Source organism: Oryx dammah, unplaced genomic scaffold (genome assembly GCF_014754425.2).
Source record: "Oryx dammah isolate SB20612 unplaced genomic scaffold, SCBI_Odam_1.1 HiC_scaffold_13, whole genome shotgun sequence".
Taxonomy (NCBI): Eukaryota; Metazoa; Chordata; class Mammalia; order Artiodactyla; family Bovidae; genus Oryx; species Oryx dammah.
In genome coordinates this window covers 46899763-46924092 of record NW_024070197.1, presented here as the reverse complement: position 1 = coordinate 46924092, position 24330 = coordinate 46899763, and positions in this window count along the sequence as shown.

The following is a 24330-nucleotide window of genomic DNA, read 5'->3' as shown; positions in this document are numbered from 1 at the left end:
CATTCTGGAGATGAATAGGCAAATTGTCATATTGAATACACTCAGGAGGGCTCCCACTACAGCACTTCCAAGAAGCCAGCTCTCCTCACAGATAGAGACCTATAGTATGGCCAAACTGTCTTTACCACTCACCAGTTTCAATGCTGGTAGTTTCCACCATCATCACATTTCTTTTGGATTAACTGTAAAATCAGAAGTTGGTGAAGTGAGAGAATTATTAGATTTAAAACTATAAGACTTGACTCAAGACCAATACACCATCTTTCCAGCTGTTTATCCTTTGAGTCCCTTCCATCTTGTAAACCTGTAGGAAGACATTGGACTTTATGAACTTTCAACCCTTTTATTCTATCCCAAGTGAGACATTTGATTTCATTAGTATCTATAATCATTTTAGCACTGATTGAGCATCTTTACTCAATATGGAGACACTTTGGAAAGCAGAGAGCTGGTCAGCGAGGGTGTGTCCATTTGTAAGACAAGCAATTCTGATGAAGACAAAAGATTTGGGAGTATTGGGAGGATAAGTTTCAGCATGACACCCCAGTGGGAAGCTCACTGAGGTATGAGGTGGGGACATCTTCAGAGCAAAGAGAAGAATGAGGAAGGAAGGGAAGAATGACAAAGGGTAAAAGCCCCTCACTTTGTGGGCCTCTTGGCCAAGAGTGGCCTCTGGTCCTTGGGAGTAAGACATCTAGGTCTGTGTGCTTCAGTCCATGCAAAAGAACTAGACTGCATCTGGAGGACTGCTGCTTGACATACAATCCTATGGGCTTCCCTCATAGATAAGTTGATAAAAAAATCTCCTGCAGGAGACCCCGGTTCGATTCCTGGGTCAGGAAGATCCTCTGGAGAAGGGATAGGCTACCCACTCCAGTATTCTTGGGCTTCCCTATGGCTCGGCTGGTTAAGAATCTGCCTGAAATGCAGGAGACCTGGCTTCAATATCTGGGTTGGGAAGATTCCCTGGAGAAGGGAACAGCTACCTACTCCAGTATTCTGCCCTGGAGAATCCCATGGACTGTATAGTTCATGGGGTTGCAAAGAGTGAAACACGACTGAGCGAATTTTGTCTGTCTTATCCAATCCCAACAAGTTACTTCAGCTCACTGTACCTTTGTGTCTTCATCTGGAAATTTGAACTAATCAAATGCGTTCATATATGTAAAACTTAGCTCACTAAGGGTTTTCTGTCACTGTTACTTCCCCTCTGCCCTGTGATCCTATTTCTTGCTGAGTGGAGATCAGGAGGTGCAGGGCGAGGAGGCTGCAGCCCCTTTAGCTCTTACCACACCTTCCTGTAGATCCTCTCATCATGTAGACTGCTAGGCCAAGGCTGTTCCCTCAGACAATGGCCTTAGGTGACATAAAAGGGATTTACAGACCAGCTGGCAACTCATGCTGCTGCCTCCTATGAAGGAATTTTGTCCTCGGAGGCTCTGAAATTATAGAAAAGAAATGATGATGTCAGCTCTTAGCCTTGTCCCAAGTACCTGCCTAACACTACTTGGCATTTCCAGATGTGTATATAGACAGATGCATCTGTGCACACAGGTTTGTATGGATACACATATACACATAGGAACCCATGTTCGCAGACATAAGCACCTGTACGCATCTATATAATGCTGAGGGCAAAGTGTGCAGATATGCTTACACATATACACACGCAGATCAAGGTATACATATATGTGTATGTAATATATAGAGAGATATACTGATGCACAATCACAAAAAGAGACAAATATTCACATATATGTGTCCACTAGTAAAATATCATTTGGCATATGGTTACACTGTCACAAATTATACATCCATTAACTGGACCAAATGTCCAGCACCTTCAAGGAACTGAGGACCTAGGAAATCATACCTTCAGCCTTAGTTCTAGCTTGAAGTCAGCGCTACATACACCCACTTTAAGGTTGTGCTGAAGACCAAGGGTGGAGGATAAAGACAGGTCAGAGGAGACAGTGCCCTACAGGCTCTGGGAAGATCCAGCTGTCAGAGACTTGTTGGCCCCAAGACCATGGACGTGGATGCTGCAAGCCAATGGGCTAGGTAGGAGTATTCTGTTTCTTAGGCCTCTGGGCACTAAACCCACCATCTACTGAAAAGGAATTTTTGAGAAGCTCCTGGCTGACCGAAGGGCAGAAGCAGCCAAGAATGTGGCAAACTTTATCTTGATTGGATTCACTAGGGGAAGAAGAAACACAATGAGCTCTAGCCAGAGTTCACCAAAAGTAGGGGCATACGGGTGAGGTGGAAGATGACTGGGGAGAACCATGACCTAATAGTCTCTTTAGCATAACTTTCAACTGATCCTATGAGAAAGTTCTATCTGAGACATTTCTGCCATATTTCTCCCTGATCCTTTGTTGATTCCAAAACACCTATGGCTCATTGTTTCCAGATACCTTCTTTCTGCCACTTACAGCTTACAGACCCAGGACCAATGTCCTCACAGCATCTATTGCCTACTTCAAGATGACAACCTCTTCCTGATGGGCGAAGATCCCAGAGCCACCAACAAGAGAAATAGAAGGTATCAAGCAGTGGAGAAGAGGACTGGTATCTCTGGACAACTTGAAGATTCAGCCTAAAATAAACTACACAGCATATTATCTGATGGTACAAAAGATTATGTGTCCCACTTTGAGTGCCTTGAGTGATTCAAAGAGAACTGTCAGCTCTCAGGAATTCCCCAAGTCGTCTGCCACCATAAAAAATAATTTATTGGAGGCTTCCAATCAAATGAACTTTGAATGAGTAGTATATTTCCTATTAGGAGCTATTACCACAAAGAGATCTTGTGGAACAGATAAACATTAATGAAAACATCCTAAAACATTGTGGACTCCTTGAACCTCTCATTCAGCTGGGCTCCCAAAAGTGAGCCAGCTCAAATTCTACTCCTGCCCAGCCTCAGATGGAGAGTCCTAAACAACCCACCAGTTATGAGGACTCATAGCAGGACCCGTAGCATCCTGGTGCCAGTGGCCTAACCAACTCTGGGAGCTGGACATTGACTCTACAAAGTGATGTCAGAGGCACAAGGCTCTGGGATAGAGTTTGGCCCAGAATTTGTAATAGGGAGTTGGTGTTTGAGAAACAAATCCTAGCACCTAATCTGAAGTGGGCTTCCCCGGTGGCTCAGTCAGTGAAGAATCCACCTGCAATGCAGAGACCCTGATTCAATCCCTGGGCTGGGAAGGTAGTGTCAACCCACTCCAGTATTCTTGTGTGGAGAATCCCCATGGACATAGGCTCCTTGCAGGCTGCAGCCCAGGGGATCGCAAAAAGTCAGAAACGACTAAACACAGCACAGCACAATCTGAAGTGAGGATTTTGTTCAGAGAATTGTTTCATTAATTGAACCCTCCAAGTCTTCCCATGTCCTGCAAGTCCTCATGAGCAGTCTCTACTTCTTCTGCCTCCTATTCATATGTACTCCACCTCCAGTATGGAAGGATTTAAAGGTCTGAGAACACATTTTTATGGCTCTGTACTTGCTGTTCCCTGAGCAAGGGTTCTAATCCTCTACTCCTCAGCTGCTGAACTCCTATACATCCTTCAGTCTGAGTTTATGGGGCATCTCCTTCTTTTACCCACTTTTTCTGGAGGTTAAGTATTCTTGTCTGAGCTTGTTGAGCACAATGTGAGAATTTTGCTTTCATCTCAATGTCTCCATGAGCTTTTTAAGAAGAGTGAGTCTTTATCTTGATGTTTTTATACCCTTAACAATAGCATGGAGCCTGGCATGTAGCAAATGTTTAATAAGTTAGTGGCATGCATGCATGAACTGAGTGAATAAGAGGCAGCTGTGTAGTAGCTAAGAGTCTGGACTTTGAGCCAGGCTGGCTGGGTTCATATCCTGGTTTTGCCACTTAATAATAAACTTTCATAAATTCCATTATCTTCTCTATACCTCAGCTTCCTCTTCTATAAGATAGGTACAATAATAGAGGGTGTTGTAACAGTTAATTGAGCTAACATAGAAAGAAAAGGAAAGTGTTAGTCGTTCAGTCGTTTCTGACTCTTTGCTACCCCAAGGACTGTAGCCTTTCAGGCTCCTCTGTCTGTTGGATTTTCCAAGCAAGGATACTGGAGTGGTTTGCCATTGCCTCCTCCAGGGCATCTTCCTGACCCAGGGATTGAACCCATGTCTCCTGTGTCTCTTGCACTGCAGACAGATTCTTATAGGTAAAAGGTTAAATAGTGGATAGTACATAGTAAGCACTCAACTCACATTAGCCATGAGTCCAGATCCATTCCCATTTGAGCATTGTCAGTGATTCTGAAGACCTCTCTACTAAGTCAAAGCCACAAGAGAAGAAGCAGAAAGGGCCTCTGCTTGCCCTTTGGGTCCTGTAACAATCCCTCTTCTGTGGCCCCTTCATCTAGGCTGAGTGGACTTATTTACAAGGGTCTAGTTAATCACGTCCATCTGTAAGGTAAATGGGCTTCTCATTATGCTAATGCCAGCACTAGACATGCAAATCCATAAGCATTTGCATGCCTAATGCAACAGTTCTTGTCCATCCTGCTCTGTTGCTATTTACTATCTAGTTTTTATGACTTATGGATTTCCAACCCTTTAAATTTATATCAGCACCGTGACATATCTGCAAGCAGCGACAGTTTTATGAGCACTAAAAAAGCTGCAACACACCACCACTAAATACTAATGACATAAATGGTAGCTGTAATGGCCTCTATTTTTATTACAATACCAAACCTCAATATATTGCAATTACCTCTACACTCAAGCCAGACCAAGCCACACTGTACAGGAGCCAGCCCAGGGAGAGAGATGTGACCCCAGAAGAGTTCCCAGGTCAAGCCTGTCTGTGGTACTGAGGAGGTACAGTGGCAGGAAATGTCCTCTGAGAATTTACTGGGGATCAGAGATCTTCATCAGGAAGAGATGTGCCTGGATTCTGAGGTGGGTCTCACAAACCTCAGGGATTGCCTAGCGATGTTCACAGGTTTTAGCTCTGCCACTCCCTGCCTTCCCCATGAAAAAGAATAGAACATAGGAAAAGCTATCAGTACTACCAGGTCCCAGTCCCAACTGAGCCACTAACTTGCTGTGTGACCCTGAGCAATTCCCTGCCCTCTCTGGGCCTCAGTTCCCCATGGGGAGGGGAGGAACTAAACATCTCTAAGGATGTTTCCAACTCCAACATGCTGGGACTGACTCTGTGGAAAATTCAAGCCCAAGACATAGACATTAATTTTCTCCAGAATGAAAATACATCCACCAGGACATTTTTTATGCCTGATTTTATAAGTTCTGATTTTACACCTTAAAATAATAACACCTTGAATTTATTTGATGGCATTTTCCATCTGAAACACTTTTCTGTCTGTTACGGCATTCATTCTGTGTCCTGGGAGAGTGAGCCAGACAGGAACTATTCTTTCCATTGTGCAGGTAGAGAAACTGAGGTGTGGAAAGAGGACAGTTATATAATACACCCTTGCCAACAATGGGATTAAAACCCATATCTTTGTGGATGGCTTTCTACTAAGCCATTTCTCCACGCTTCCAGTGGCATCCCTTACAAAATTTGTAAGAATGACACCTTCTTAGTACAGTGAGAAGGAAGACAGAAAGGATCCTTGAACAAGCCTGTTAGCAGTGCCTTCAACTCTACCAGTGTTTTTTGGTTTTAGTTTTTAGTTTAGTGTTTTTTTTTTTGTTTTTTTTTTTGGCTCCTGAACTGTGTTCTTGGGAGAGGTAGCTCACCAAGCAGTCATCCATCACTAGCCTCTAGTATACAGGATCACTTTTCCTGGCGATACATAGTCAAGGGCAAGCTTGGGGGGCAGCTTTAGGGTATATCAGTTAGTAAGTTACATTTGTTCTATCCATGGGGGCAATTTTTGGGAGTAGGAGGCCTGAATGGAAGATGGTGTATGGCCAGAAAATAGCAGGAGTGGAACAGGCTTGAGAGAGAAGGTCAGCGAGGACAAACCACCCAGTCAAAGGCCAGTTCTCCTTTCGTTTGTGCTCCAGGTCATGATCTATCCTCAGGGTGAGAGGAAGGCCCCATTGGCTCAGCAGAGTAGCTGGTACAGAGAAGGTGCTCAACCAATGTTTGCTGAGTAGAAGAACTTCTCCTGATCACCACTTAATTAAGACAATTAATGAAAATCTATCTGAAATGAAAAGAAATTGCCAGGACTGGCTGAAAAGTGGTGTTATAGACTGAGTTATGTCCCACAAAATTCATATATCGAAGCTCTAACTCCCAAAATGACTGTGTTTGGCACTAGGGCCTTTAATGAGGTAGTTAAGGTAAAATGAGGGCTCCCTTGGTTGCTCAGACTGTAAAGAGTTCACCTGCATTGCAGGAGACCCAGATTCAATCTCTGGGTTGGGAAGATCCCCTGCAGAAGGGAATGGCTACCCACTCCAGTATTCTTGCCTGGAGAATTCCATGGACAGAGGAGCCTGGCAAGCTACAGTCCATGGGGTCACAAAGAGTCATACATGACTGAGTGATATTCACTTTTACTTTAAGGTAAAATGAGGTCATAAAGGCAGAGTTCTAATCCAATATGAATGGTTTCCTTGTAAGAAGAGAAAGATGCTGGAGAGGCAACCACAGAGGGAAGAATTGTGAACACACAGCCAGAAGGTGCTTAGCTGCAAGAAAAGGAGAGGCCTCAGTTCAGTCACTCAGTCATGTCCAACTCTCTGTGACCCAAGGAAGCACACCAGGCTTCCTTGTCCTTCACCAGCTCCCAAACCTTGCTCAAATTCATGTCCGTTGAGTCAGTGATACCATTCAACCATCTCATCCTCTCTCGTCCCCTTCTCCTCCTGCCTTCAATCTTTGCCAGCTCGGGGTCTTTTCAAATGATTCAGTTCTTCGTGTCAGGTGGCCAAAGTATTGGAGCTCCAGCTTCAGCATCAGTCCTTCCAATGAACTTTCAGGACTGATTTCCTTTAGGATTGACTGGTTTGAACTCCTTGTGTCCAAGGGACTCTCAAGAGTCTTCTCCAACAACATAGGTCAAAAGCATCAGTTCTTCAGCACTCCGCTTTCTTTATGGTCCAACCCTCACATCCATACATGACTACTGGAAATACCATAGCTTTGGCTAAACAGACCTTTGTTGGCAAAGTAATGTCTCTGCTTTTTAATATGTCATCTAGGTTTGTCATAGCTTTTTTTTCCAAAGAGCAAGTGTCTTAATTTCATGGCTTCAATCATCATCTGCAGTGATTTTTGAGTCTAAGAAAATAAAGTCTCTCACTGTTTCCATTGTTTGCCCATCTATTTGCCATGAAGTGATCAGACCAGATGCCATGATCTTAGTTGTCTGAATGTTGAGTTTTAAGCCAGCCTTCTCACACTCCTCTTTCACTTTCATCAAGAGGCTCTTTAGTTCCTCTTGGCTTTCTGTCATTAAGGTGGTATCATCTGCATATCTGAGGTTATTGATATTTCTCCCAGCAAAAGAGAAGCCTCAGGAGAAACTAAACCTGCCCACACCTTGATCTTAGACTTCCAGCCTCCAGAATTGCGAGAAAATAAGCTTTTGTTTAAGGCACTGAGTCTGTAGGTAGCTCCTTATGGCTATGGTTGGCTCTCTCAGAGTAAAAGGTGCAGCAATAACCTTCACCCCACACTGTCAGGAAGATCCCCTGTGGAAGGAAATGGCACTCCACTCCAGTATTCCTGCCTGGGAAATCCCATGGATAGAGAAGCCTGGCAGGCTACAATCAATGGGGTTGTAAAAGAGTCGGACATGACTTAGTGACTAAACAGCAGCAACAGATGGAGATACGTCTTGAGAGGCTGAGGATATAAAATGACAGGGAGAGGCAGACTTATCTTCAAGAAAACATCTTAGACATCTCAAAATCTAACTCATGAATGAATAGGATATGGGGAAACTGTCCAGTAAACTGTAGGTAAAGAGCAGATAATAAAGAGGTGAAGACCCCCAATACATGACAAGTACTTGCCCCAGTACCACATACTGGAAAAGTAGTTGCTCAGATATAGGCATGTATTTTGTGGGACTTATTTTTCCAAAGGAGTGGGGGACTTCCCTGGTGGACCAGTGGCTAAGACTCCGTACTCCCAGTGCAGGGGGCTGGATTCAATACCTGGTTGGGGAACTAGATCACACAGTCTGCAAAGAGTTCTCATGCCACAACTAAAAATCCTGCAGGCTACAGTGAAGATTGAAGACCCTGTGCACTGCATCTAAGACCTAGCGCAGTCAATAAATGATTTTTTTTCAATGTTGTATCTCCCCTAGGGGGTCTGAAATTAACAGTCCCTCTCTTTAGTAAGGCATTGTACTCTGGCATCAAAACAGTTGATTGACTGAAGATTTCTATATCACTTAGGGTTTGAGGTAGAGGTCATAAGCAGCAGAAATAATCCCTGCCCACATGGCTTAAACAATATGAGAATCCTGTAGCAAAAGGATCCTGTCCACAAGTCTGTTTTCAGGCAGGGCTGGAAGCAGAAGCTTAAACCATATCACCAGGACATGGTTTTCTACTGTGCTAGCCTCTCAAATCCATTTTCCTCTGTGTCAGTGTGGTTGTCTCCTTTCTGAGCCCATAATGCCTGCTAGTAGCTCCAAAACACATTTTTTTCTCACATGTCATTGGCTAAAGTGGGATCACTGGACTATCATTGAACCAACCCCCTAAAATTTGAGACTCTGACTGGTCAGACCAGAGTCACATGCATGCCTGGAGTCCAAGGAAGAATCTGCTTCACCTAAAGCATACAGATTACTGCAGGGGGAGGGGAAATGGGGCTTATCTCTAATTGAAAAGTGAGCGTTGTTACAGAAGACAGGCATGTTGCAGGCCACAGGGTCGCAAAGAGTTGGACACAACTTAGCAACTAAACAACAGCAGAAGGCAGAGCGAATGAATGGTTGGGTGATGAAAACACAACTAATGTCCACTCTTTTATGACTCTCCCAGGTAAATTCCTGATGACAACTCCCCAGATGAAAGAGGAAAGTAGAGGAAGACAAGTCTGGGTGAATCCATGTGCTCTCAGTTGCTTGTAACCCATCAGCTGCACTGTTGGGAAAATCATCCTTGTCTTTCAGGATCCAGCTCAACAGCCACCAGGAAACTTCTGGTTTCAGGTCTAATGTGGGAAGATCTTAGGAATCATCATTCTCATCCTTATAATAAGAAAGAGCTAAACAAGCTGAAAATATTTTTTCCTGCATCCCTTAGGGAATATTGTTAAGACTGCAGGGCAAATGGATGTCTCAAAATCTGAGGAGACAGGTAAACAGTCAAAGAGTCAAATCAGCTTCCTTGAAGCAGAAGCCACTGGAGCCATAAGTTTTGTCGGACATTTAAATGATAACTTTGGTGACTTGCTGGAAGAAAAGTGTGGACTAGTTTAAGAGTAAGAAAACCATGGGGCCAGGAGTTTACAGAGGTCCACACACTTTCATGGATTTTAAGTGCAAGAACCCCACCAGATCTTCACTGTAAGAGTGAAGGCAAATCCCTCTTATTTCTGGCAAAGAGAAAGAGATGTAACATTCTGATAAGTGCCCAGTGTGTTCTCCATAACAAAGGCCTACTCTCCAGTTAAAAGAACTTTGAAAGTGAAAGTCGCTCAGTTGTGTCTAACTCTGCGACCCCATGGACTATACAGTCCATTTTACCAGAGCCTTATCTCACAAAGGCAAGCAGGTGATTACTCAACTACTCCCCCACGTATCTGTGGCTCACATATAGAGAAGGAGAGAAAAAGAAAGACACCAAATCCTTGTGAAGGTCACAGGCCAGAGACACAGGCTCACCATAACAGTGGATTCACCCATAAAACTATAAAACACCTCCCTTCCCCGTGCCTTACCGCTGCAGTTAACAGGGCTCCAGTGAAATAATAGTGGGTTATATCAATAGCTGAAAGACTCACAAGGCTCAGATTCTACTCAAGAAGGAGATTTTAGGAAAACACCAAGGAAACAGGAGAGGCAAAAACAAGGATACTAGAGGAACTTGAAGTCCTTGGTACCTATGTAGACACTAAACATAGATAAATACCTAGCCAGATTAATACAAAACCTCAACAGTGATAAAGGCCTCCATTTCTATTTTCTAACATATAATGTCTGGATTTCAAGAAAAAACTACAAAACACTGTAAAAGGCAGGAGGAACACAGTCTGAAGAAACAAAGCAAGCATCAGTACCAGACTCAGACATGACACAGATTTTGGAGTTATCAGACAGGAAATTTAAAATAATTATAATTAATAGTTTAAGATCACAAAGCAAAAAAGTAGGCAACATGCAAGAACAAATGGGTAGTATAAGCAGGAAGATGTAAACTCTAAGAATAAAACTCAAAAAAGGAGAAACAGATTATCTGAACAGACCAATATTTACTAAAAAAAAAATTATCAATAATTAATAACATTTCAGAAAGAAAGAAGCAGGCCCAGATAGTTTCACAAGTGAATTCTACCAAAGATTGACAAAATTTAAACAAAAATCCCAGATCTCTATAATCTGTTCCAGGAGATGAAATGCTGCTGCTGCTGCTAAGTTGTTTCAGTCATGTCTGACTCTGTGTGACCCCATAGACGGCAGCCCACCAGGCTCCCCCGTCCCTGGGATTTCTCCAGGCAAGAACGCTGGAGTAGGTTGCCATTTCCTTCTCCAATGCATCTAAGTGAAAAGTGAAAGTGAAGTCGCTCAGTCGTGTTCAACCCTCAGCGACCCCATGGACTGCAGCCCACCAGGCTCCTCCATCCATGGGATTTTCCAGGCAAGAGTACTGGAGTGGGGTGCCATTGCCTTCTCCGAGGAAATGAAATAGAGGGAATATTTTCTGACATTATATGAGTAGAGCTATTGTTGTTGTCGTTCAGTCGTTAACACATGTCTGACTCTTTGCAGCCACATGGACTGTGGAATAGGTGGAAGAATACACAGAAGAACTATGTAAAATGACCTTAATGACCCAGATAACCATGATGGTGTGATCAGTCACCTAGAGCCAGACATCTTAGAGTGCAAAGTCAAGTAGGCCTTAGGAAGCATCACTATTAACAAAGCAAGTGAATGTGATGGAATTCCAGCTGAGCTATTTCATATCCTAAAAGATGATGCTGCTAAAGTGATGCACCCAATATGCCAGCAAATATGGAAAGCTCAGCAGTGGCCACAGGCCTGGAAAAGGTCAGTTTTCATTTCAATCCCAGAGAAAGGCAATGCCAAAGAATGTTCAAACCACTGCACAGTTGCACTCATTTCACATGTTGGCAAAGTAATGCTCTAAATTCTCTAAGCTAGCCAGGCTTCAACAGTACCTGAACCAAGAACTTCCAGATGTTCAAGATGGACTTAGAAAAGACAGAGGAACCAGAGATCAAATTATCAATATCCATTGGATCATAGCAAAAGCAACAGAATTCCAGAAAAAGTATGTACTGCTTCATTGTCTATGCTAAAGCCTTTGACTGTGTGGATCACAACAAACTGTGGAAATTTCTTAAAGAGATGGGAATACCAGACCATCTTACCTGTCTCTTGAGAAATGTGTATGCAGGTCAAGAAGCAACAGTTAAAACTGGGCATGGAACAATGGGTTGGTTCCAAATTGGGAAAGGAATATGTCAAGGCTGTATATTGCCACCCTGCTTATTTAACTTATATGCAGAGTATATCATGCAAAACTCAGGCTGGATGAAGCACAAGCTGGAAACAGGATTGTCAGGAGAAATATCAGTAACCTAAGATATGCAAATGACACCACCCTCATGACCTAAAGTGAAGAGGAACTCAGGAGCCTCTTGATAAAGGTGAAAGAGGATAGTGAAAAAGCTGGCTTGAAACTTAACATTCAAAAAACAAAGATCATGGCATCCTATTCCATCACTTCAAGGCAAATAGAAGGGAAAAATGGAAACAGTGACAGACTTTATTTTATTAGCCTCCAAAATCACTACAGATGGTAACTGCAGCCACGAAATTAAAAGACGCTTGCTCCTTGGGAAAAAAGCTCTGACAAACTTAGACAATGTATTAAAAAGCAGAGACATTACTTTGCAAACAAAGGTCTGTATAAGTCAAAGTTATGGTTTTTCCAGTAGTCATAGACAGAATTGAGAGTTGGACCATAACGAAGGCTGAACACCAAAAAATGGATCCTTTTGAACTGTGGTGTTGGAGAAGACTCTTGAGAGTCCCTTAGCCTGTATGGAGATCAACCCAGTAAATCCTAAAAGAAATCAATCCTGAGTATTCATTGGAAGGACTGATGCTGAAAACAAAGCTCCAATACTTAGGCCACCTGGTGTGAAGAGCCAACTCATTAGAAAAGACCTTGATGCTGAAAAAAATTGAAGGTAGGAGGAGAAGGGGATGACAGAGGATGAGATGGTTGGATGGCATCACTGACTCAATGGACATGAGTTTGATCAACCTCCAGGAGATGATGAAGGACAGGGAAGCCTGGCATACTGCAGTCCATGAGGTCACAGAGTCAGACACACCTGGGGGACTGAACAACAACAATGGACTGTGGCACACCACGCTCCTCTGTCCTCCACTATCTCCTGGAATTTGTTCAAATTCTCCATTGAATCGGTGATGCCATCCAACCATCTCATCCTCTGCTGCCTTCTTCTCCTTTTGCCTTCAATCTTTCCCAGCATCAAAGGTCTTTTCCAATGAGTCAGCTCTTCGCATCAGATGGCCAAAGTATTGGAGTTTCAGCTTCAGCATCAGTCCTTCCAATGAATATCCAGGGTTGATTTCCTTTAGGATTGATTGGTTTGATCTCCTTGCAATTCAAAAGACTCTCAAGAGTCTTTTTCAGCATCACAATTTGAAAGCATCGGTGCTTCAGTGCTCAGACTTCTTTATGGTCCAGTTCTCACATCCTTACACAACTACTTGCAAAACCATAGCTTTAACTATCCAGACCTTTGTCAGAAAAGTGATGTCTCTGCTTTTTAATACACTCTCTAGGTTTGTCATAGCTTTCCTTCCAAGGAGCAAGCATCTTAATTTCATGACTGCAGTTACCATCCACAGTGATTTTGGAGCCCAAGAAAATAAAATCTGTCACTGCTTCTGCTTTTTCCCCTTCTATTTCCCATGACATGATGGGTCCAGATGCCATGATCTTAGTTTTTTGAATGTTGAGTTTCAAGCCAGCTTTTTAACTATTACCTTAATACTAAAACCCAAGAAAGACCAAAGACCAATGTCTCTCATGAGCATAGATAGAAAATCCTCAACAAAATATTAGCAAATCAAATCCAACAATGTATAAAAAGAATTGTAGACCAGGGTGAGTTCAGTTCAGTCACTCAGTCGTGTCCAACTCTTTGCAACCCCATGAGCCGCAGCACTCCAGGCCTCCTTGTCCATCACCAACTCCCAGAGTTTACCCAAACTCATGTCCATTAAGTTGGTGATGCCATCTAAAGATCTCATCCTCTGTCGTCCCCTTCTCCTCCTGCCTTCAATCTTTCCCAACATCAGGGTCTTCTCAAATGAGTCAGTTCTTCACATCAGGTGGCCAAAATATTGGAGTTTCAGCTTCAACATCAGTCCTTCCAATGAACAGCCAGGACTGATCTCCTTTAGGATGGACTGGTTGGATCTCCTTGCAGTCCAAGGGACTCTCAAGAATCTTCTCCAATACCACAGTTCAAAAGCATCAATTCTTCAGCACTCAGCTTTCTTTATAGTCCAACTCTCACATCCATACATGACTACTGGAAAAACAATAGCCCTGACTAGACCAGGGTCAAGTAACATTTATTCCAGGTGGGCAAGCTGTTTCAACATTCAAAAGTGAATTAAAATAATCCATCACTGCAATAGGTTAAAGAAAAATTATATACCTATATCAGTTGATCCAGAATAAACAATCAACAAATCCAACACCCATTCACAATAAAAACTCTCAGCACACTGGGAATAAAGGGGAATTTTCTCAATTTGATAGAGAATATTTACAAAAATCCTACAGCTAACATCATATATAGTAGTGAGAAATTGGATGTTTTCCCCCAAAGACTGAGGCCAAGGCAAGTATATTCCTTCTCACCACTTCTATTCAATATTGTACTGGTAGTCCTAGTGAACTAAATAAGACAAGAATGGAAAGTAAAAGGTGTGAAGATTGGAAAGATAGACTTTGTTTTCCAATATGATTTTTTAATAGAAAATCGCAAAGAATCAATACAAAGACCACTGAAACTCATAAGGTTGGAGGTTTCAAGGTTAATGTTCAAAAATCTGTTGCTTTCCCTACACTAACAATGAATAGAATTTAAAGCTAAAAACACGCTGCTGCTGTGCTCAGTCATTTCACTCTGTGACCCCATGGACTGTAGCCCACCAGGCTTCTCTGTCCATGGAATTTTCCAGGCAAGAATACTGGAGTGGGTTACCACTTCCTTTTCCAGGGCATCTTCCCGACCCAGGGATTGAACCCGGATCTCTTACATCTCCTACATTGGCAGGCAGATTCTTTACCACTGAGCCAAGTGGGAAGCCCATGTTAAAACCATAGTACCATTTTAGAAGCAGTCAAAAGAAGACTTGAGTATAAATCTAATAAAACATATGTAGTATCTATTTATAAAACTATAAAATTCTGATGAAAAAAATCAAAAATATAAATAAATGAATGTTCCATGTACATGGATTGAAAAACTCAATATTATTAAGATATTAATTCTTCCCAACATTATCTACATATTCAATGAAATCTCAATCAAAATTTCAGCAAGTATTTTGTGGATATTGATAAACTGCTTCTACATGAAGAGGCAAAAGATCCAGAAGAGCCAAAATAACTCTGGAAAGAACAAAGTTGGAGAACTGACACTACCCAAATTCAAGAGTTACTATAAAGCTACAAAAATGAATGCAATGTGGTAATGGTGAGTGAATAGACACATAGATTAATGGGACAGAATAAAGAGCCCAGAAATAGACCAACACAAATATAGCCAACCATTCTTTATAAAAGGAGTAAAGCCAAGTCAGTAAAGATAGTCTTTTCAACAAATGGTCCTGGAACAATTCAACATCCAGATGCAAAAAAAAAAAAAAAAAAAAAAAAAACTAGACATAGACTTTACACCTGTTTCAAAATGGATTATAGACCTAAATATAAAGTGTAAAAATTATAAAATTTCAACAAAAAAGAAACTGCAGAGAAGAAAATCTAAGTGACCATAGGTTTGGCTATGAGTTTTTAAACATAGCTGCTAAAGAACAATCCATATAAGAAAAAGATGGTAAGTTGGATTTCATTAAAGTTTAAAACTTATGCTCTTCAATTTGTTAATGTGGTGAATTACATTGATTGATTTGCGGATGTTGAAGAATCCTTGCATCCCTGGGATAAAGCCAGCTTGGTCATGGTGTACGATCTTTTTAATGTGTTGTTGGATTCTGATTGCTAGAATTTTGTTGAGGATTTTTGCATCTATGTTCATCAGTGATATTGGCCTGTAGTTTTCCTTTTTTGTAGTATCTTTGTCAGGTTTTGGTATTAGGGTGATGGTGGCCTCATAGAATGAGTTTGGAAGTTTCCCTTCCTCTGCAATTTTCTGGAAGAGTTTGAGTAGGATAGGTGTTAACTCTTCTCGAAATTTTTGGTAGAATTCAGCTGTGAAGCCGTCTGGACCTGGGCTTTTGTTTGCTGGAAGATTTCTGATTACAGTTTCAATTTCCGTGCTTGTGATGGGTCTGTTAAGATTGTCTATTTCTTCCTGGTTTAGTTTTGGAAAATTGTATTTTTCTAAGAATTTGTCCATTTCTTCCAGGTTGTCCATTTTATTGGCATATAATTGCTGATAGTAGTCTCTTATGATCCTTTGTATTTCTGTGTTGTCTGTTGTGATCTCTCCATTTTCATTTCTAATTTTATTGATTTGATTTTTCTCTCTTTGCTTCTTGATGAGTCTGGCTAATGGTCTGTCAATTTTATTTATCCTTTCAAAGAACCAGCTTTTGGCTTTGTTGATTTTTGCTATGGTCTCTTTTGTTTCTTTTGCATTTATTTCTGCCCTAATTTTTAAGATTTCTTTCCTTCTGCTAACTCTGGGGTTCTCTAATTCTTCCTTTTCTAGTTGCTTTAGGTGTAGAGTTAGGTTATTTATTTGACTTTTTTCTTGTTTCTTGAGGTATGCCTGTATTGCTATGAACTTTCCTCTTAGCACTGCTTTTATAGTGTCCCACAGGTTTTGGGTTGTTGTGTTTTCATTTTCATTAGTTTCTATGCATATTTTGATTTCTTTTTTGATTTCTTCTGTGATTTGTTGGTTATTCAGAAGCGTGTTGTTCAGCCTCCATATGTTGGAATTTTTAATAGGTTTCCTCCTGTAATTGAGATCTAATCTTAGTGCATTATGGTCAGAAAAGATGCTTGGAATGATTTCGATTTTTTTGAATTTATCAAGGTTATATTTATGGCCCAGGATGTGATCTATCCTGGAGAAGGTTCCATGAGCACTTGAGAAAAAGATGAAATTCATTGTTTTGGGGTGAAATGTCCTATAGATATCAATTAGGTCTAACTGGTCTATTGTAACATTTAAAGTTTGCGTTTCTTTGTTAATTTTCTGTTTAGTTGATCTGTCCATATGTGTGAGTGGGGTATTAAAGTCTCCCACTATTATTGTGTTGTTGTTAATTTCCCCTTTCATACTTGTTAGCATTTGTCCTACATATTGTGGTGCTCCTATATTGGGTGCATATATATTTATAATTGTTATATCTTCTTCTTGGATTGATCCTTTGATCATTATGTAGTGGCCTTCTTTGTCTCTTTTCACAGCCTTTGTTTTAAAGTCTATTTTATCGGATATGAGTATTGCCACTCCTGCTTTCTTTTGGTCTCTATTTGCATGGAATATCTCAATAGATGCAGAGAAGGCCTTTGACAAAATTCAACATCCATTTATGATAAAAACTCTCCAGAAAGCAGGAATAGAGGGAACATACCTCAATATAATAAAAGCTATATATGACAAACCCACAGCAAACATTATCCTCAATGGTGAAAAATTGAAAGCATTTCCCCTTAAGTCAGGAACAAGACAAGGGTGCCCACTTTCACCACTACTATTCAACATAGTTCTGGAAGTTTTAGCCACAGCAATCAGAGCAGAGAAAGAAATAAAAGGAATCCAAATTGGAAAAGAAGAAGTAAAACTCTCACTGTTTGCAGATGACATGATCCTCTACATAGAAAACACTAAAGACTCTACCAGAAAATTACTAGAGCTAATTAATGAATATAGTAAAGTTGCAGGATATAAAATCAACACACAGAAATTCCTTGCATTCCTATACACTAATAATGAGAAAGTAGAAGAAGAAATTAAGGAAACAATTCCATTCACCATTGCAACAAAAAGAATAAAATACCTAGGAATATATCTACCTAAAGAAACTAAAGACCTATATACAGAAAACTATAAAACACTGATGAAAGAAATCAAAGAGGACACTAATAGATGGAGAAATATACCATGCTCATGGATCGGAAGAATCAATATAGTGAAAATGAGTATATTACCCAAAGCAATTTACAAATTCAATGCAATCCCTATCAAGATACCGGCGATATTTTTCACAGAACTAGAACAAATAATTTCAAGATTTGTATGGAAATACAAAAAACCACGAATAGCCAAAGCAATCTTGAGAAAGAAGAATGGAACTGGAGGAATCAATTTGCCTGACTTCAGGCTCTACTACAAAGCCACAGTCATCAAGACAGTATGGTATTGGCACAAAGACAGACATATAGATCAATGGAACAAAATAGAAAGCCCAGAGATAAATCCACATACATATGGACACCTTATCTTTGACAAAGGAGGCAAGAATAGACAATGGAGTAAAGACAATCTCTTTAACAAGTGGTGCTGGGAAAACTGGTCAACCACTTGTAAAAGAATGAAACTAGATCACTTTCTAACACCGCACACAAAGATAAACTCAAAAAGGATTAAAGATCTAAATGTAAGACCAGAAACTATAAAACTCTTAGAGGAGAACATAGGCAAAACACTCTCTGACATAAACCACAGCAGGATCCTCTATGATCCACCTCCCAGAATTCTAGAAATAAAAGCAAAAATAAACAAATGGGATCTAATTAAAATTAAAAGCTTCTGCACAACAAAGGAAAACATAAGCAAAGTGAAAAGACAGCCTTCCGAATGGGAGAAAATAATAGCAAATGAAGCAACTGACAAACAACTAATCTCAAAAATATACAAGCAACTCCTGCAGCTCAATTCCAGAAAAATAAACGACCCAATAAAAAAATGGGCCAAAGAACTAAATAGACATTTCTCCAAAGAAGACATACGGATGGCTAACAAACACATGAAAAGATGCTCAACATCACTCATTATTAGAGAAATGCAAATCAAAACCACAATGAGGTACCACTTCACACCAGTCAGAATGTCTGCGATCCAAAAATCTGCAAGCAATAAATGCTGGAGAGGGTGTGGAGAGAAGGGAACCCTCCTACACTGTTGGTGGGAATGCAAACTAGTACAGCCATTATGGAGAACAGTGTGGAGATTCCTTAAAAAATTGCAAATAGAAATGCCTTATGACCCAGCAATCCCACTGTTGGGCATACACATAGAGGAAACCAGAATTGAAAGAGACACATGTACCCCAATGTTCATTGCAGCACTGTTTATAATAGCCAGGACATGGAAACAACCTAGATGTCCATCAGTAGATGAATGGATAAGAAAGCTGTGGTACATATACACAATGGAGTATTACTCAGCCATTAAAAAGAATACATTTGAATCAGTTCTGATGAGATGGATGAAACTGGAGCCGATTATACAGAGTGAAGTGAGCCAGAAAGAAAAACACCAATACAGTATACTAACACATATATATGGAATTCAGGAAAATGGCAATGATGACCCTGTATGCAGGACAGCAAAAAAGACACAGATGTGTATAGCGGACTTTTGGACTCAGAGGGAGAGGGAGAGGGTGTGATGATTTGGGAGAATGGCATTGAAACATGTATAATATCATGTAAGAATCGAAATGCCAGTCTATGTCTGATGCAGGATATGACACGCTTGGGGCTGACGCGCGGGGATGACCCAGAGAGATGTTGTGGGGATGGGGGTGGGAGGGGGGTTCATGTTTGGGAACGCATGTACACCTGTGGTGGATTCATGTCAATATATGCCAAAACCAATACAGAATTGTAAAGTAAAAAATAAATAAATTAATTAATTAAAATTAAATTAAATTAAATTTAAAAAAAATAAAAATAAAAATAAATAAAATAAAATAAAAATAAAACTTATGCTCTACAAAAGATATTATTAACAAAATGAAAGGACAAGCCACAGACTGGGAGAAAATATTTTCAACACATATCTGATAAAGACCTTGTAGCAAAAATACATAAAGTTTTTAAACTTAATAATAATGCAACAAATAAGCTACACTTGAAATGGGCAAATTATCTGAATAGATACCTCATTAAAGAAAGCATGAAACCAAAGTTCCAACTAGTTCTTAAACAACAATTGACAGGAGGACCCTGGAACCCATCAAAAAAAGAAAAAGATACTCCACATCCAAAGACAAAAGAGAAGCTGCAATGAGATGATAGGAGGGGCACAAATCATGATAAAATGAAAACCCATATCCTCCAGGAAGGCAATCCACAAATTGGAGAAAAACACCAAAGAAGAATAATACCCCACATCAGGCTTCCCAGCCTGGAGATCCAGCAAAGAGACCAGGAATCCCCAGGGAATCTGACTTTGAAGACCTGTGGGATTTGATTACAGGACTTCCACAGGACTGGGGGAAACCAAGACTCTACTCTTGGAGGGGACAAACAAAATCTTGTGCAAACCAGGACCCAGGGGGAAAGAGTAGTGATCCCATAGGAGACTGGACAAACAGAGATGAACAATGCACTAGAAGGGATCAATAGCAAACACCCTCTTCCAACAGCACAAGAGAAGACTCTACACATGGACATCACCAGATGGTCAACACCGAAGTCAGACTGATTATATTCTTTGCAGTCAAAGATGGAGAAGCTCTATACAGTCAGCAAAAACAAGACCAGGATCTGACTGTGGCTCAGACCATGAAGTCCTTAATGCCAAATTCAGACTTAATTGAAGAAAGTAGGGAAAACCACCATTCAGGGATGACCTAAATCAAATCCCTTATGATTATACAGTGGAAGTGACAAATAAATTCAAGGAATTAGACCTGATAGACAGAGTGCCTGAAGAACTAAGGACGGAGGTTCATGACATTGTATAAGAGGCAGTGATCATGACCATCCCCAAGAAAAAGAAATGCAAAAAGGAAAAAAATGGTTGTCTGAGGAGGCCTTACAAATAGCTGTGAAAAGAAGAGAAGTGAAAGGCAAAGGAGAAGAGGAAAGATATACCCATTTGAATGCAGAGTTCCAAAGAATAGCAAAGAGAGATAAGAAAGCCTTCCTCAGTGATCAATGCAAAGAAATAGAGGAAAATAATAGAATGGGAAAGACTAGCGATCTCTTCAAGAAAATTAGAGATACCAAGGGAACATTTCATGCAAAGATGGGCTCAATAAAGAACAGAAATGGTCTGGACCTAACAGAAGCAGAAGATATTAAGAAGAGGTGGCAAGAATATACAGATGAACTACTCAAAAAAGATCTTCATGAACCCATATAATAACGAAGGTGCAATCACTCACCTAGACCCAGGCATCCTGGAATGTGAAGTCAAGTGGGCTTTAGGAAGCATTGTGAGGAACAAAGCTAGTGGAGGTGATGAAATTCCATTTGAGCTATTTCAAATCCTAAAAGATGATGCTGTGAAAGTGCTTTGCTCAGTACGCCAGCAAATATGGAAACTTCAGCAGTGGCCACAGGGCTGGAAAAGGTCAGTTTTCATTCCAATCCCAAAGAAAGGCAATGCCAAAGAATGTTCAAACTACCACACAATTGTACTTATCTTACACACTAGTAAAGTAATGCTCAAAATTCTCCAAGCCAGGCTTCAACAGTATATGAACCATGAACTTCCAGATGTTCAAGGGAGATTTAGAAAAGGTATAGGAACCAGAGATCAAATTGCCAACATCTGTTGGATCATCAAAAAAGAGAGTTCTAGAAAAGCACCTACTTCTGCTTTATTGACTATGCTAAACCCTTTGACTGTGTGGTTCACAAAAAACTGAGGAAAATTCTTTAAGAGATGGGAATACCAGACCACCTGACCTGCCTCCTGAGAAATCTTTATGCAGGTCAAGAAGCAACAGTTAGAACTGGACAAGGAACACTAAACTGGTTCCAAATCAGGAAAGGAATGCATCAAGGCTGTATACTGTCACCCTGCTTATTTAACTTATATGCAGAGTACACTATGAGAAACGCTGGACTGGATGCATCACAAGCTGGAATCAAGATTGCCGGGAGAAATATCAATAACTTCAGACATGCAGATGACACCACCCTTATGGCAGAAAGCAAAAAAGAACTAAAGAGCCTCTTGATGAAAGTGAAAGAGGAGAGTGAAAAAGTTGGCTTAAAACTCAACATTCAGAAAACTAAGATCATGGCATCCAGTCCCATCACTTCATGGCAAATAGATAGGGAAACAATGGTAAATGACAGACTTTATCTTGGGAGACTCCAAAATCACTGCAGATGGTGACTGCAGTCATGAAATTAAAAGATGCTTGCCCCTTGGAAGAAAAGCTATGACCAACCTAGGCAGCATATTAAAGAAGCAGAGACATTACTTTGCCAACAAAGGTCTGTCTAGTCAAAGCTTTGGTTTTTCCAGCAGTCATGTATGGATGTGAGAGTTGGACTACAAAGAAAGCTGAGCACTGAAGAATTGATGCTTTTGAACTGTGGTGTTGGAGATGACTCTTGAGAGTCCCTTGGACTGCCAGGAGATCCAACCAGTTAATCCTAAAGGAAATCAGTCCTGAATATTCATTGGAAGGAGTGATGCTGAAGCTGAAGCTCCAATAGTTTGGCCACCTGATGCAAGAGCTGACTCATTTGAAAAGACCCTGATGCTGGGAAAGATTGAAGGTGGGATGAGAAGTGGACAACAGAGGATGAGATGATTGGATGGCATTACCAACTCAATGGACATGAGTGTGAGTAAGCCCCAGCAGTTGGTGATGGACAGGGAAGCCTGGTGTGCTGCAGTCCATGGGTCACAAAGAGTTGGACACGACTGAGTGACTGAACTGACTAAGCAGAAGAACAGATGCAGAAGAACAGATAAGGGACCTGGAGAACAGAATTGATCACTGCCACAGAACAGAATCTAGAAAAAAAAGAATGAAAAAAAAAAAGACAACCTAAGAGACCTCTGGGACAACATTAAACATACCACCACTTGCATTTTAGGGATCCCAGAAAGTGAACAGAGAGAGAGAAAGGACAAGAGAAAATATTTGAAGAAATAATAGCTGGAAACTACCTTAACATGGAACAAAATAGTCAGCCAAGTCTGGGAAGCACAGAGAGTCCCAGGCAGGATAAATTCAAGGAGAAACACACCAGTGAAAATGGAAATTGCTCAGTTGTGTCTGACTCTTTGTGACCCCATGGACTATACAGTCCATGGAATTCTCTGGGCCAGAATACTGAATTGGGTAAACTTTTCCTTCTCCAGGGTATCTTCTCAACCCAGGGATTGAGCCCAGGTCCCCAGCATTGCAGCTGGATTCTTTACCAGCTGAGCCACAGGGAAGCCCAATAATACTGGAGTGGGTAGCCTATCCCTTCTCCAGCAGATCTTCTGACTCAGGAATTGAACCAGGGTCTCCTGCATTGCAGGAGGATTCTTTACCAACTGACACATAGTAATCAAACTGACAAAAATTAAAGACAAAGATAAAATACCAAAAGCAACAAGGGAAAAACAACAGATAACATACAAGGAAACTTGTACAAGGTTATCAGCTGATTTCTCAACAGAATCTCTACAACCCAGAAGGAAATGGCATTATACGTTCAATCTGATAAAAGGGAAGAACCTATAACCAAGAATATTCTAGCCAAGCAGACTCTCACTCATATTTGATGGAGAAATCAAAAGCTTTCCAGACAAGCAAAAGTTAAGATAGTTCAGCACCATCAAACCATCTTTACAACAAACACTAAATAAACTTCTCTTGGCAGAAAACACAAGTGAAGGAAAACACCTACACAAAATAAACCAAAAACAATGAAGAAAGCGGTCATAGAATCATACATATTGATAATTATCTTAAATGTAAATGTAAACCCAAAGGCATAGACTGGATGGATGGGTAAAAACATGTGCATATGTGCACTTTCACTTACACAACACCCTACTAAACCCCCCCCCGAATTGTATGCAATTATATTGTTAGGTTAACTGTGTTTCCATATGGCTTGCAACTGTATCTTGGGGGTCTAGCTATTGATTGTGGAAACTGATAAACATCTTTTACTATTGTGATTATGCAACTGTGCTATGCTGTGCTTAGTCGCTCAGTCATGTCTGACTCTTTGCATCTCCACGCACTGTGGTCTGCCAGGCTCCTCTTTCCATGTAACTATTATTGTTTTAATACCATTGTATCACGATTGGCTTACAGAAAATAATAGGATTCTATATCACTAGAACTACCACTTAATAGAAAAATCTGTAATCATTTTTTAAAATTCAGATGTATATTAAAACATCTGACAAACCTAGACAGCATTATTATTATTATTATTATTATTATTTTTACTTTACAATATTGTACTGGTTTTGCCACACATCAACATGCACAGCATTTTAAAAAGCAAAGACATTACTTTGCCAACAAAGGTCTGTAAAAGTCAAAGTTACGGTTTTTCCAGTAGCCAAGGATGGAATTGAGAGTTGGACCAAAGAAGGCTGAGTGCTGAAGAATTGGTGCTTTTGAACTGTGGTGTTAGAGAAGACTCTTGAGAGTCCCTTGGACTGCAGGGAGATCAAACCAGTCAATCCTAAATGAAATCAGTCCTGAATATTCATTGGAAGGACTGATGCTGAAGCTGAAGCTCCAATACTTTGGCCACCTGCTGCACGGAGCCAACTCATTAGAAAAGACCCTGATGCTGGGAAAGATTGAAGGCAGCAGGAGAAGGGGATGACAGAGGATGAGATGGTTGGATGGCATCACTGACTCAATGGACATAAGTTTGAGCAAGCTTAGGAAGATGGTGAAGGACAGGGAAGCCTGGCATGCTGCAATTCATGGGGTTGCAAAGAGTCAGACATGACTCAGTGACTGAACAATGAC